Below are 17,247 nucleotides of genomic sequence, written 5' to 3' on the forward strand. Positions count from 1 at the left end.
TTTTATTTTTATTCGCTTCGCGTGAGTTCCTGGTACTTAGACCAGGGGTTCCCAATCTTTTTAAGCCTGCGGCTATTTATATTCTGTGCCTGCAGTGCGGCGCGCGGCGGTGTCACACATCACAATATTTTGTCACGGCGGCCTGCGCCCTACTCTACCTAGCTGTTAGAAAAAGATACATAAATAAAATTAGAACATTTTTTAAATAAGGTAAAAGTACTAATGCAAGACTCCGAACTAATAGATGACACTTACGAAATAATCGACCAAGTGCGAGTCGGACTCACGCACGAAGGGTTCCGTACCATTATAGAGCAAAATTAGGCCAAAAATTGTGTTTTATAATAATAATAATATCTATGGAAGCTTCACACCACGTCAGTCTGGCCCCGTGGTAAGTACCTGATGGACTTGTGTTACAGGTACCAGACAACGGAAATATATTTAATACTTTTACACTATACAGTATACATATATTTAAGATTTTTAATAAAAGTATATGATATACGTATTTAATACACATCCATGACCCAGGAACTTTGAAAACTTTTTGTTCCGTCGGCGGTATTCGAAGTTCGAACCCGCAACCCCCGGCTTGAGCTACCAACGCGCTCACCACTGAGCCACAGAGGTCGTCGTTTTTTGTATGGGAATCTGGAGCCCTCCTTAATTTTTATTTTATTTTAATATTATTATTAAATATTAAAGTAAACATATATGTAACTAAGGACTTTGAGAAAAATTCTAGTACCTACCTGTTGCCATCATTGATTTTTTGTTGTATGGGAGCCCCCCTTAAATAATAATTTTATTTTGTTTTAAGTATTTGTTGTTATAACGGTAATAGATACACACAATCTGTGAAAATTTCAGAAGTATAGCTGTAGCGGTTCTTTAGTTTTCACCTAAATTAAGGAAGGCGAAATTTTGCACGTAAGTTTTGAACACATTCATTTGATTTTTTTTTATTTCTATTGATTTCATTGGATTAGTGATCGTGTTGTTTACGCTAATTAATGTTTATTTTTGATTTTTTATTCATTTTCCCTAACAATATAAAGGGTGTCGACTATTAGTTCTTGAAAATGTGAAAACCTAATATAAAATGACATGGATCTCCTCTTTTAGTTTTGCAATACATACTTAATTTATTTTGTAGTTTGTTCTACTGCAAATATCATCGCTATTCCCTGGAAATATAATTCTGTTTACAAACCAACAACTTAGAACTACTGTAGTTACCTAAAAATAGACATGGTGTCTAATTATATTAGACCTTGTTCTGATCTAACAATCTATTGCTTTAGTTTTTTGGCAGTAAAAAAAGGAGAGCAGATTAAAGAAAGAAGAGGCAAGAGAAGCACGAAAACTAAAGACTGAAATTTTTTATCTACAGTAACAGAGCGGCGCTCATTAAAACAGAGCTAATAACTTCCACAAACCCGACGTGAAATTCAGAGGAGCTAGAAATGGACACTTTTGTTACAAGACCGTCGACCGGATTATGTCTTAAAATATGTCTTATCTATACTATTAAAAAACCAAAGTGTATCTGTCTGTCTGTCGCCTCTTAACGTCCAAACCACTGAACCGATTTTGCTGAGATACTTTAAGCCCCGAAAAAAAGACACCTAGGATACTTTCTATCCCGGAAAAATGTTCGGTACCCACGCGATAATAATAATAATAATAATAATAGCTCCCACACCGGTTTCGGTGACGGTGGCCGGTTTCATTGAAACCAGGCCAGCTACGCAGGAGTAATTTTATAGTGCCCAAGTGTGTGCGCAGTACACAAGAGCACTCTCTATTCCTTTAATCTCATAACCCAGTGGGACGGCAGACCGACACGACTTGCGAGAGATCAGGCGCAGGACCGACTTTTTACATGCCCATCCGACGCATGGATCATCTTACTTGTCAGACAATCAGGTGATCAGCCTGCATTATCCTAACCAAACTTGGAAATAACATGTTCCAACGCGGGAATCGAACCCACGACCTCCGAGTCAAGAGCCAAGCTCTGAACCACTGGACCACGGAGGCGTTAACCGAATTAGGAATTGCGGGCGTCATCTAGGATGATTTAAAGAAACTTCCTACATCAATTAATGAATGGTCACTAAAGTGTTGTGAGAGGAGTTTATCTATTCAACAGAGATGCTGATTGGTTAAAAAAAGAGCCTCAGAAACCGGGCATAAAACTTTGATAAGTATTAATGTTAAAAACTATTAAGAAGTTAGTGGTGCCACCACATAATCGTTACCTAATGGGTAATGGCTAATGTCAGTACAGAAAACATTACGGAAAAATCCGGCCTTATCTTAACCTAACAAGAGAGGATTATTAAGACAGAATTAAAACTTTGACCGCTTATCTCAAAGGTTAAGAATTTACTGTTCTTACTTATAGCATTGTGTTTATATTACCTACATTTACACAGCTTTGAAAAAATGGAACAAAATCGGTTTACCCGTTAGGAAATAGGAGACACTAAGAACACTGAGCACACACGTAAATTAATTTTAAACACCTCTCTGTTTTCGTCTGGGGTTAAAATATAGAGACAATAAGAAAAATATATGGAAAGACCAGTAGGTTTTAAGCATGTTTAATATTTATATTTGATGTTACTCTAAATACTGTTTGTACTTACTTATAAATTATAATAGATATCGTCGCTGTTATTATATTAAATACTAGCTTTTGCCCGCGGCTTCGCTCGCGTGAAATTCGAAAATCGTGTACAATACGAATATTCTTGCAAATCTCCTTTAGAAACATGATGTTTTTCCAAGACCAAAAGTAGCCTATGTTACTCTCTATCCTTTTAACTAAGTCGATGCCAAAAATCAAGTCAATTAGTTGCTTCGTTAGGCTGCGAAGAAAGGACAAACAAACAAATACACTTTCGCATTTATAATATTAGTATGGATAGCTGTGTTTGATATTTGTTGTTTTGTGTATTTTAGTATAATAACGGAAATTTAGGGTTGAGGTTGAGTTTTAATTCTTATTCCTTAGGAACAAACTAAGTTTGGGGGGGCGGGGGAAAAATTTTATACACCATATATGAAGTTGGAAGAAGACAAATATATCTGCGAAAACCATATTCAAATCGGATCAGTAGTTTTCATGTTAAAAAAAAAGTTTGATACAATATCTGACCCCCTCTTCGGCCCCCTTAAAGGGGTGGGGGAAAAATTTTATACACCAGATGTTAAATTGGAAAATACAGTTAATAATATGAAGTTAGTCCATTGAAGAAAAAAGTTTGATACAAAATTTGACCCCCTCTTTGGTCCCCTTAGACGGGTGAGGGGGGAAAAATTTATACACCAGATGTTAAGTTGGAAGAAGATAAATATGTCTGCGAAAATCGTATTCAAATCGGATCAGTAGTTTTCGTGTTAAAGAAAAAAGTTTGGTACAAAATCTTACCCCCTCTTTTGACCCCTTAGAGAGGTGGGGGGGAAATTTTTTTGTACACCAGATGTTAAGTTGGAAGAAGACAAATATATCTGCGAAAACCGCATTCAAATCGGATCAGTAATTTTCGTGTGATGCTGGAACAAACATACAGACAGACAGACAGACAAAAAACTAACCACAGTTTTGGCTTCTATAGCGATGTAGTAACAGCCCCCGCTTAATATTTTTTGGATATCTTTAATGTACAGAATTGTCATTTCTACAGTTTTATTATATGTATAGAAGTAAGTAAACGCTGTACAAAGCTTTATCAAAATAAACATTCTTAATTAAACAGCAAGCTGCAGAGTGGCTGTGGTTAGTCTCCGCTCCGAAATATTATATTTTGCCGTCTTATTTAGGATCATTCTAAGATTTCATATTCAGAATATTTAAATAAAGACTTATATATTATTCAAGTATTCCAATGTATGTAATCTCAAACGCTTAAGAAGTCATTTGACTTGTATCGTCTGCAGATGCGACCCCGATAAATACATTAGAATTTTGCATGTAATGTGAGTCATAGGTACAGACTGTACCTACCAGTAGGTAACTACATACTAGTGGTATTTGATACTCGCAATAAAACACTGTGTCAGTAAAAGTAAGAACGAAAAGAGAGAGATCATTTCTCTACTCTATTCTCTACTTCCGTGTTACGAATTTTCTATCAGTTTACGTGTCCAAATGCGAGTTTAATAATCTTCAACCATTCAAAAAAAGTGCATAACGCCGCGCGCCGCTAGAAGCCGCCACTAAAAAGTTTTAACTTCAATGATGCTTACAACAAGTTTTATATTTATATTATGGAAGAGCAAGTATTTAATTTTAGTTTCAAGTAAGATACGAACGCCATAGCAACAGAACCACACTTTTATGTTTTAAACATTTTATTTATTTATTTATTTAACAGTTTATTGCACACAAAAACATTTACTTAACAAATTATACATATGAAGAAAAACGACACAAAAGGTACTGCTTATCTCTAAAGAAATTTCTTCCAGCAGCCCTAAGAAGAGAAATTTGATCACAAACAAAAGATAGGGCGTGCAAAAACACAAATTAATAATATAAATTATAACTATGTATAATGTAAGTAATACAAAATTATTATTAAGTATACTTACATAATACTATGTTCAACAAAAAAAAAAACTACATTATACTAATAATAATAACAAACTATAATATTAGAATACATACAATACTATAAACTATAAATACTTACTAAAATAAAAACATTTTAATTATTCGATTCAACTATTATCAATAAAACCAGAGACTGTTGTCATTATTATTTTATTAGGTTTACCAGACGAGGGGAAATAGGAACGGTGTAGAAAGCATCAAGTACCACTAAGTACTACGTACATTGCGCTCTCTTTGATATAGCATAAATGGAATCAGACGCATAAAATTCCCAGTCATGTTCTACAAGCAATATAACGAGATGCGACGCTTCTACTAGACAACACTGCTTCATTAGGCGTTTTATCATACAAGTTACATTTTTCTCTTGCGAATGCGATAGAGGTTTGTTATTAAAAATTGTGATTTTTTGCAAGCATATTACCTATACATTATACAAACCTAGTTGACGCCCGCAACTCCGTTGCGCCAAAATTCGTCGATCACGCAGGAACCGTACATTTTTCCGGGATAAAAAGTATCCTATGTCCTTTCCCGGGACTCAAAGTATATCCATACCAAGTTTCCGTGGTCTAGTGGTATAGAGCGCGGCTCTCGACTCGGAGGTCGTGGGTTCGATTCCCGCGTTGGAAAAATGTTATTTCCAAGATTGGTTAGGACAATGCAGGCTGATCACCTGATTGTCTGACGAGTAAGATGATCCATGCGTCGGATGGGCATGTAAAAAGTCGGTCGGTCGGCCTGATCTCTCGCCGGTCGTGTCGGTCTTCCGTCCCACTGGGTTATGAGAGTAAAGGAATAGAGAGTGCTCTTGTGTACTGCGCACACACTTGGACACTATAAAATTACTTCTGCATAGCTGGCCTGGTTTCAATGAAACCGGCCACCGTCACCGAAACCGGTGTGGGAGCTATTGTACCAAGTTTCAGTAAAGTCGGTTCAGCAGTTTGGGCGTGAAGAGGTAACAGACAGACATACGGACAGACAGACATACAGACATACTTTCGCATTTATATTTTATAATATTAAGTATGGATATTATGCTCTTCAAGATTATTTTATCTATCGCGACGTATACACGTACTCGGTATTCGGTACTACTAAACACATAAACCTATAATACGACAGTATATATTAAGTCTGTGTAATGTCAAAATTTGACATTACACAGTGCTGTTTAGTGGTACCGAGTACCGACTACCGAGTACGTGTATACTTTTGACATATTTTGACGCACATTTAATGTGCGTCAAAATATGTCAAAAGTCGTTATTATAATCAAGTTTAAATAGAAGTTTTTGATTATAATATTACTAGACACTAGACGTTCCGCGCGGCTTCGCCCGCGTTAACTAGACAGACATTATGTGTAGTATACGTACACAAAAAATTGCCTATGATCCTTTAGATGGTCAAGGTACATACTTCTTATCTGTGCCAAATAACATAAAAATGCGTAGTAGTATGTAGTTCGTGAGATAAGCCCTTTCAAATAATTTCCCCCGTTTTTTCCACATGTTCCTCTATTTCTTCGCTTCTATTAGTCTTAGCGTAATAAAATATAGCCTATAGCCTTCCTCGATAAATGGGATATCTAACACTGAAATAATTTTTCAAATCGGACCAGTAGTTCCTGAGATTAGCGCATTTAAACAAACAAACTCTTCCGCTTTATAATAATAACTAGATGTCCCGCGCGGCTTCGCCCGCGTAAATTAGAATTTTACAGAATCCGTAGGTACATTTTCCCATAAAAAATATTTCCCCCGTTTTTCCCACATTTTCCTGAGTTTCTTCTGTCGTAATAGTCTTAGAGTAATAATATAATATAACCTTCTCGATAAATGATGAGTCTTACTCGATAAATGATCTATCTAACACTGAGATAAGTTTATAAATCGGACCTGTAGTTTCTGAGATTGACGCGTTCAAGCAAACATACTCTTCAGGTTTATAATATTAGGTAGATATAGATTTTTTTTAATTATCGCTTGACAAACTCGAGTCTCGATCTAAAAGACTATGAAATGGTATAATATGGTAGTGATGATGATGATGATGATGATGAAGAATGTAATTTGCATAGTAGCATATGCTTTCTGTTCTTAAAACAACGCCGAAACTCCCAAACTTGTATCTATAAAGAATCAGGAATTCTCTCAGCACCTTCCGAACCACGGTATACCAGGTATATCTCGGTGCAAAATCTTACTTGTTAGTTAGTGTAGCATATGCTTAGAATACTTCTCACGAAACCGAAGTCACCATATGTTTCCCTATAAGTTTTGAGGAGTTCCCTCGATTACTTATGGATCCTTCATCAGATCACCACTTTTCTGAATATAATACCAAATTGGGATGATACCCTATATACCAAAATAAAAATTTTGAAAATCGGTTAACAAAAGGCGGAGTAATCGTTGAATATAAGAAAACGAACATAACACCTCCCCCATTTTGAAAGTCGGTTAAAATTGTAGCCTATGTGTTATTTATTTAATATTTTAATCAGCACATGAATTGAATAACAAAATTTTTTTCAAATTAATCGTAGCACCATCTGTCAGGACAAACTAAAATTGAAATAGAATAATATTGAATGCGATGATAGCGCCGTCCGCCGGATCTAATGTAAAACATTCCAAAATCAACAACTCCTTATAAATAAGAAATTAATTGAAAAAACATTTTCCAGTAGACCAAACTGTAAATCTAAACCATTCTCGAATCTCCACGAACACACACAAAAAATTTCATCAAAATTGGTCCAGTCGTTTAGGAGGAGTTCAGTCACATACACACGCACACAAGAAATATATATATTAAGATTAGTATAGAATATAGATATAACATAATGCAATCTATTGCCCTTCACCGATAAGCTACTCCTACAACGTATCAAAAAAAGACAAAACATTATATCATAGACATAGAGGAATGGTTACCCTACCCAATTATACCTACAGCTTTTGATTGTAATGTACCCTACCTAACTAGGTACCACGACTGTTTTTAGGGTTCTGTACCCAAAGCATAAAAACGGGACCCTATTACTGAGACTTCGATACTTCGATGTCTGTCCGCCTGTCTGTCAGTCTGTCTGTCTGGATGTGCAATGGACTGAATTGCATTCTAGTCCCTTCCAGTGCCCGTTTACATCTTTTAGCGCTAGATTTGATTAGATTAGAATAATGTAAACCGGTCATAATTTTACCTCTAACCACTCTGTGAAGGTTTTTGGTTTGACTTTGAACGCCTAAAGTCAAACTTTGACTGTTTAAATTTATCCTGTGTCTCTGTGTAATCAGCGCTGATTTCGTCTCCAAATAAAACTAATTTCCAACTAATTAATGTACCTATGTACTGTAACAAAAGCCGAGACCGTTACGTAACAAAGTTTAAATGAAGGATAGGAAGGAGGTACTCTCGGGCAAAGGTTTAATAGAGCCTACCGCCTACGTATATTGTCCAACTGCTGGAGTCTAGAACCTTCGGAACTGTTAATGATAACATCGAAGTTCGATAATATATTTTGTACTGTCTGTCCAATCTCCATCCTGGGATGGGACAATTAAGTTGTACATTATTCAAAATCAATTTTGTAAAATTAAGTAAGTACTTATGCTTATTTCATAAAAAAGTCACTTTGAGCGAATCAAGTACTCCGTTATTTATCGTAAGGTCCATCCATATTATTATATGGAGCTTACACCAGTCATGTTTAATCTCTTAATCAACTGTGACAAATAGCATGATTTATAGAACTCTAATAACTTTGCTTTAAGAATTTGTATCCTGCCGTAGCACAAAATAGAGAATGCTTTAAATTTTGGATTCCATTTGCCGGCTACGTAGGTATTTTACTGTTTGCATTCTTTGGACCATAATTCCTACAAGTTATTGCATTCGTTGAAACCGTTCCAATTGAACTTCTCTAAAATTTAATTGAAAATAATTTTGTTTTAGAGGTTTGGTTTGCATTTGTTTTGGCATTTTCATGTTTTCATTTGAAAATAAATGAACGACTAAAGTTTTTAAGCCATATATAATATATTAGCTAATGAGAGGATGGACGACAAAAATATGTGAAGGATTGACTATACTCAGTCTAGGGCATCGAAACCCGGACCCAAATTTCAAAACCCGGGTTTTCGGGTTTTTTAAAATGAAAACCCGGGTACCCGGGTTTTTCGGGTTTTTTCGGGTTTTCTTAAAATTTAACGATTAACGATGCGAAAATACTTTAAATATGATTTTCAGCGATTGCCAACACCTTTCCAGTAAAATAGTAATTAAATACCATAGTGTGCGGTCACAGCAGTGCCTAACCAAGTCTCGAGTGAACGGGCATGGCCGTACCATACTTTTATAGAAGCGACAATTTACATCTCCTATTTTATTGTATTATATTGGATCTTATCAAAGCTAGGGATTAAGATTTTCGGGCCAAGATTAAGTATTACAATTTTGTATTTTATGAAATATATAAAAATCTATCAATAATATTTGAAGACAGTAAATGGAAGGATAACCTTAAATATAAAACGTATGCCAACAAATCTTTATTTAATCTTTTACATTTTTATTGCTGATTGTCAAGTTATTAATAATTATTTAGTCCTAATTGATGTTGGCATACATTATATCTGTAATTAAATGTTTGTGCCTAGTTTTTACTTGAAATTGCCTTTTGTCTGCCTTGCTATGGTATGAAGCCGAATGTTCTTTGCAATTTAAGGTAGCTTTTCTGTCATCTACATTAGTTCTAGTCACAATAGACAAAATTCATGTCAGATTACCATATAAATATTGATCAGACGTGTACCAGACCATAATATTATGGCAATTGCGGAAGGTTGCTTTTAATGAATTTGGAACATCAACCCCATGGTTGGCATGCTGTAACACAAGAAATTGTCTCTGGCGCTGGTGCTGGTAAAAACTCTGCTTGTTATATTTCATCTCGATTCACTAAAATCACGTGTTTTACTAATTTCGCAGTGAGTAAGACATCCACGGCTGGCTGAAGAAAGCCACCATTCATCCTTTTATGTGCTACCAACATCAGTCTCTCAAGCAATGAAAAGCAATCTGCCGTTTTTGCCAGACTGCAATACAAAAATATGATTGCTTAAGAAAGAAAAGAAATTCAGAAAAGTGTTTTAATAATATGTTTTTTAAATACCAAAAAATAAGCTATCATTGTTCCATACACTGTCTTCAAAAATTCCTGACAAGTTTTTAGTTAATCAAAAAATACAAATATCCCGAAGACTTTGTTGATGGGTTTTTTTTTATCAGAAAAACGGTCCATACAAGTTTCAACGTTTTGTCACTAACTAGTGGCTTTTGATGATAGGCAAGTGCCCATCATCAAAAGTCTACGATACTTTCAGCAGACTTAGAAGTTAGAACCCTTTGAAGCTGTCCATACTTTATTTTCTAAGCCTTTGATCACATAATAAACAAAACTGTGGTCAATCACTGAATGTTGATTGAAAACTATAAAATAAGTTTAACAAGACTTGGCTTCTATGAAATTTGAAAACTTTTTGCGAAGGATAGATTATTTGAAATGACTTGGCTTTTTTTACATTGAATAGTTTTGGTAGGATTTTAAAATATGTATTTTAATAAATATTTTTATGACAATTAGTCTTTAATGCTCTTACAACGAAACTTTTAAGTACTTTAAAATATTATATTTTGTTTGATTATTGACCAATATAAATAATTAAACCTATACAATAATATGTTATAAAAATAAATAATTTGTACGTTAGTTTGTTATAAATACCTTAAATCAGGTCTGGCCTTTATTAATTATCAAAAAAACGAAAAACCCGAAAAGCTCGAAAAACCCGGGTTCCATTTTTGAAACCCGGGTTTTTTCATGATCCCCAAAACCCGGGTTTTCCCGGGTTTTCGGGTTTCGGGAAAACCCGGTCTCGATGCCCATATACTCACATATTGATGTTAGTATTACAACTTGTTGCCCTTATACGGCAAAGGGACGGTTGAATATAAATTAGCATAATAAACAGAATTAATTACAGCCGTAATATTTTTAAGTATTTACCTTAAATGCATAACTGTGATCATAACGCTAAAACTCTCAGTTTTGTAGTCCAAGGATCACATTAATGTCGCGCCTCTTTAGGGACCTATCAGACAGAGAGGTCACGACTCACGCGGTCAAGAGTCAAGACTCAAGCGTTCAAGCGGTCAGTTATGCGTTCTTTGTGTTGTATTACGCTATATAGAGATACCCACACGCCCACACGCGGTCAGAACGCCCTCTGTGTGGGCCACACAGAGGGCGTTTTGACCGCGCCAGAATTCCTACTGTGTGACTGACCGCGGCTCGAACGCAGAATGAGAACGCAGAACGCTTGAACGCGTGACCGCTCTCTGTATGATAGGTCCCTTATATATTTATTCTTGATAATATTATGATAATAATTTTAATGTCCTTTGATTGCATAATCATAATTATTCCATTTGTCCTTAAAATAATATGTTAAGAAAATGTCGGTATTGAGAACATACTCGTATAAAGCCGTAACTTGGATTAATAAGACTTACGTAACAATGGTTACGTAAGTCTTATTAATGTAAACTTATCCAGGTTATTATGAATTTACATACTAAAACAATTTACAACTAAATAGGTATTATTTTACTATTTTTATAAGTACTTTTAAGTATAAGAAAAACGAAATATGTGACTTTTAACACCTTTGTAATTCACAAAGTTGCAGTGCGTAGAGTTAACTCTATGTTAAGAATTTTGTACACCTTTCGTTTAATTAACAAATTAGAAAATAATTCTTTGAAAAAATTACATTGTAAAAACTAAGGTAAGAACAATACGAATAATATGATATTCAGAAAGTGTATGGGTTACGCTTACGACTTACGGGTAACTTTAAAGAATAAAAATTATAATCATAAAAAAATCGGCCAAGTGCGAGTCTTACTCGCGCGCGAAGGGTTCCGTAGTCCGTACCGTTATAGGCCAAAAAATCACGTTTGTTGTGTATTAAACAAAATTAATATTTAAGGGGGGCCCTTATATATTAATTTTGTTTTATTTTTAGGGTTCCGTCCGTAAACCTAAATTAAATAGAATTAAAAAACGTTCACGTACATAATATATTGTTCCATACCATAACAAATTAGGCCGCACGCCGTTTTCACGGTAATAATTAATCTGTCTTTGTTGCAAACGAAATATATTTTCCTAATTTTCGTTTGATGTTCGCCGGTCGGGGCCCTCAGCGAATCCCTTGACCCTTGTTTTGTATTTTTGTAAATCGAATTATGTTCACAGAGTCTGATGCCTAAGAGTTAGAAAATAAAACTACAGGAAAACTTAAGGCCCTTCCCCTACGGAGATTCCATAATTTACCGTATTTAGAGCCTTATAAACTCATAATTTGAAAGCTACAAAGTTATAATAAAAATACAGCAATAATCTTCAGTATATCAACATTCTTTCCACGTTTTAAATTTTCTATTGTTGTTTATTATACTCATGATATCAGCTTCCAAAGTAAAACCATTTTATTAAAATTCAAGCATACATTCAGCATCTCCTTAGTATTTACAAAATACTTTTATTTTCATGCGATCTCGGCAACGCGGCAAATGTATGGTCAAGTCATTTACTCTGGGGACGGCTTTAAGTCAAAACATCGTCGAGATTATAATAGCGTCGTATGGTGGATTCAAAATTGTCGTGACAGGAAATAACGCTCAAAATCCAGCTTAAAACCGCAAAAAGCTGTAAAACCACCTTCGGCTCTGTAAATCTGTGAGCGGCCACGAGTTTTCGAGGCGACGACGTGCAAAGTGCTTTTTAATGTTTCGTGCAAAAACACGGCAAAAACCAGGTTCGCCAGCAGCCTGCGATGCAGTGTCAAATTATACTAATGCTGACTTTATCTGCCTTTAATATTAATAAGTACCTATTTTGTTTTCCACCTAGTCGGTGTCGCTGGTCAGACAGCTGCTTTAATGAGAGGAATGAGATTTTAGAGTTTACGTGCAGTCGGCAAGCACACGTTTGTCTTGAGTTTTATCTGTGCATTAGTATCCCATTACCACGGGATACAAGTCCCACTTTGTCGTGGAAGGTTTATCGTAATGAGAATTTTAAACCCATGTTAAAGCTAAGTCTCTTATCCCACAATTTTTTTCTATCTTTGATTGCCATCGAGTGTCGTAGACCCCTCTTCACGCTGGATTTGCGTATTATTACTTATTATTATAGGTATTTTTGCATTTACGTTATTTTAAGACATTAAAATAACGTTTAAATCTAAAATAATAAAGAAACAAAATTAACGAGGCATCTCATCATTAAATATTATAAGTATTTAAAATTATAACATAATACTGTGGCAAATGAATTAAAATAATAGTTTGAAAAAACATAAAATAATGTACTTACAACATTTTTTAGGGTTCCGTACACAAATGGTAAAAGCCCCAACCAGCAAAAAGTGGTTTTTATACTATCTCAAGGAGTAAATTCCATAGGACTATAAGAGACTTTTATCCACATATAAGTCCGGAAAAGGGCCCACTTTATAAGTAAAACTAGCTGTCCCGGTGAACTTCGTGTCGCCTATATTTACGCCTATATTTCTCCTATAATAGAATTACGTGAGTGCAATTAATCCTGCAAAAGCCAATATGAGTAAATTATAGGAAAAAGTGAGATGAATACAATCCTCGCAATGCTTCTATAAGCTCACATTATGAGAACAGTCGAATTGTGTTCTGTGAGTCCAGCGGGGCTAAAATGGTCGCTTTGGAGAATCACACTAAGAATCATAATATGATTCATTTTTTAAAAATCGCAAAATGCAAGTCTGCTTGCAATTCATGTCTACAACTCGACAAGTCTTTAAATGAACGTGTCGAAAATAGGAACCATAGGAACTAACGCTGAAATCATACAAATACGACAGTTTTGACGGTTTTGACAATTCATTTGCTGAATTGATTGAGAGGAATGAGGAATGTCTATTTTTTTTTAATTTTGCTCATTACAAAAACATTTCGAGGAATAAGGTCAGTGATCGTTTTTCTGTATATAAACGAAAAAAATACCCATTAGTTACTTATATTTTTGAATAAATATGTTTAACCTTTGTTTGACCTTCAATGGCGTTAAATTAGCAATAAATTCGACCAACATTACGTTTTGAACTTTTGGTAAGCTTCTCGTATCAGCTTTCACATAATGAGAACTTGCAGACGAACCAGCCATTATAAATAAGATTGAAAGGAAATTTAAAACATACTGCAGATGTCAATTGGCCGCCGATGATAACGTCAGAGCGAAACTTTAAAAATTTATTGAGAAAAAACTTTTTTTTTTTTAATGAAATAAGGGGGCAAACGAGCAAACGGGTCACCTGATGGAAAGCAACTTCCGTCGCCCATAGACACTCGCAGCATCAGAAGAGCTGCAAGTGCGTTGCCGGCCTTTTAAGAGGGAATAGGGTAATTGGGGAGGGTAGGGAAGGGAAGGGAAGGGAACAGTTGAGGGTAGGGAAGGGAACAGGGTAGGGGTTAGGGGATTGGGCCTCCGGTAAACTCACTTACTCGGCGAAACACAGCGCAAGCGCTGTTTCACGCAGGTTTTCTGTGAGAACGTGGTATTTATCCGGTCGAGCCGGCCCATTCGTGCCGAAGCACGAATGGCAACTAGCCAATGAATTTCAAAATTATTTAATTTATATTTCTAAATTACCCTATTTTAACGAAAAAAAAATATAAAAAGTATATGTGATTTTTTTTGGACAATGCCCATTGCTAAATGTGACCATTTTAGCCCCGCAGGAATTGTCAAAACTTAACTTTTTATTTTAATTTTATATTATTAAATGTCAACCATTGTAATCAGAAATATAATATAATAGAAAATCAATAGCTTTTTGTTGTTAATATGTTCTATTTTCGAAGGGGATTGTGAATTTTCTGAAAATTACATCATGGTTTTAATTAAAATTTTAAAGCGCCTCGTGTAATTTACTTCTTTACATTTTAATGTTTAATATTTTGTTATGAAAATATCATGGACAGTCGCCATTTTCTCGATGAGCATTGCCAAGTGCGACTTAGGGCCATTATAAGTAATATTGGTTCTATATTGGCAAGTGTTAAAACCGAAGATTTGCCATATTGTTACCAATTAGGTTTCCACATTGCCCAGATAAAAACAAACTGTGTTGATATTTATATATATAATATAAGTGTATCTAAGTTTATAACGGCATGCGATAAATCTACATAGAGAACATTTTATACTTCTGCGTGCTGTTATAATCTAAGTGATGTTATTATAATTAAGTAAATATATAATATTATAAAAATATAATATAAAATCACTTCTAAACTAATGTAAAATCAGACAAGAAATATAAATGTTTTTCAGTACTTTAACTTTAATTTACTTATAATAGCCATAAAATATTAGCTTATATGAGGTTATAAGTATAAATACCAAGAGCGATTGCGCCTCAATGTATATATTCCTGGTAGATGCTCCTCAAGGAGTCTTAGGATTTAAATGTTATTAAGATGTTATCCTATAGGCGGATATAAGTATGAGTTACTAGATTAATTACTCCTGAGTGTATTCAGTTTTGTTCCTAGCTATTATAGGAGTCTTCATATAGTAGTGGCCACGAAATATAATCCTATATACCGATATAAGCTCAAATTATAGGATGAAACGTACTGAATTAAAAACGCCAATCATTTATGCTGATAAAAGTGCAGTAGCAAATACCAAAACCATCATCGGAGCTATATAAGTCCAAATAGCATTATAAAATCGCATTCCAGGATTACTTTGCTGGTTGGGACGGGACCCTATTACTAAGACTTCGATGTCTGTCCATCTGTCCGTCTGTCTGTCTATCTGTGTGTCTCCTAGCTGTAACTCAAGAACCGCCATACCTAGACTTCTGAAATTTTCACAGATTGTGTATATCTGTTGCTGCTATAACAACAAATTCTAAAAATAAACAAATTAAATTTTATCGCACACAACAAACATGATTTTTAGCTATTTTTTGCTCGATATCAATATCAATAACGGCAACACATAGGCACTTGAAATATTCACGAAATACTCAGTTGTGTTTGTACTTTAATAATTAATAATAAAATTTAAATAAATTAAATAATTAACGGCGGCTACCATATAAAAACGCAATTTTCAGCCTATTTTTGCTCTATTGTGGTACGGAACCATGGAGCTAAAGCAAAGTACGAAACCCTTCGTGTCCGAGTCCAACTCGCACTTGTCCGATTTTTAATATTATCTGCAAACCACATAGGTAACACGAGCTTTCCACGTTTGCCCACGATAGACAAATATGGGCGACTGCCGACTACGAACCTTAAGAGGATTCCACACCGCCCTTTTTTCCATACAAACGTTGTCCCCTGTTTCCTCCCTGGATAATGCTAGTAGAGTTATAATTTTTTTCCTGAATATCTACGGCCACTAATACAATGTCCCTATGTTTTCTTTTTTTTCATAATTTAATTATTAAATAAGATATGAACGTTCAAAAACCCAAAAAAATGGCCAGATTTTCCACTGTGTTCAAACGTCCAGAAAACAGATTTGGCTAGATTATACAAAAAAAGCAAAACATAGGAACACAGCTCAAGCCTTTTTTTAATCTTTAATGAAAAAAGTACTTAAATCGGTTAAGTTTTGGAGAAGGAATCAGGGGACAACGAATCGTTGATTTTCTGGATTTTCTGCAGTTGTCTCTATCGCGTTCTGCGGTATACGCTTGAGGTAAGGGAGACAGCTATAGATATTACACGTACTTTTTTTTCATTTCTCTAGCCGCTGTTGTATCCTCTTAAGAGAGGCATATTTTTCTCTAATTTTCCATGTTCGACTTCGATTGTGCATACTGCTTTGCAATCATGGTGGCAAACACCATTATCAGTTTTTTCACAACGTTAGGAAGAGCCTTAGGCCCAATTAAACCAACGACTGTAAAAGTGAACGCCCGAATTAGTATCACGTTGCCCTTTTCGTTTTACATAATCTATACTAATATTAAAAAGCGGAAGAGTTTGTTGTATCGAAACTTCGTACCATTTTTATTAGAAAAAATTAGGGTGGATAATGGATAATATACAAATCCTATAACCCTAGAGCTGGTAGAGCTTCGTACTAAAGACAGTCATAACTTCATAGTTAAACAACACTCACAGAAGAAGCCGAGAATAAAAAGTAATGTAAAAAAATATTGTGACAACCTGTTGTGAGCTGTTGTGTAATATAAAGTGACGTAAAGTGATTATTATGATCCACTTGGACACCTTGTATTCAATAAGGTGTCCAGGTTATTCGATATCAAGGAATCAAAAATGTATGGGAGATCACTTATATCATCGCAAGCAGCCTGACACTTATAATTGGCAGTGCGTTAAATAGATATAATATTTAAATATAGATATAATATTATCTTTGTGAGTATATTACTGTACTTCATAATATTATAATATATATCTTTTGGCTATACTTCATTAGAAAGTTTAAGGTATATTTACTTGAAAACGTTACCGTCACA

General features: G+C 34.9%; 1 protein-coding gene and 1 long non-coding RNA gene across 2 annotated transcripts in view; one reads left to right on the forward strand and one right to left on the reverse strand.

The window, feature by feature from the left end:
- The window catches only part of LOC121740277 (muscarinic acetylcholine receptor M1-like), a 371,436-nt gene that overhangs the window by 74,999 nt on the left and 279,190 nt on the right, over positions 1 to 17,247 (reverse strand). The window lies entirely within an intron of this gene.
- LOC121740313 lies at positions 6,085 to 8,837 on the forward strand. Its single transcript, XR_006037631.1, has 3 exons — positions 6,085 to 6,096; positions 6,847 to 6,851; positions 8,735 to 8,837. It is a non-coding gene; the product is annotated as an uncharacterized LOC121740313 (long non-coding RNA).

Source organism: Aricia agestis, chromosome 1, assembly GCF_905147365.1.
Source record: "Aricia agestis chromosome 1, ilAriAges1.1, whole genome shotgun sequence".
In the NCBI taxonomy this organism is placed as follows: Eukaryota; Metazoa; Arthropoda; class Insecta; order Lepidoptera; family Lycaenidae; genus Aricia; species Aricia agestis.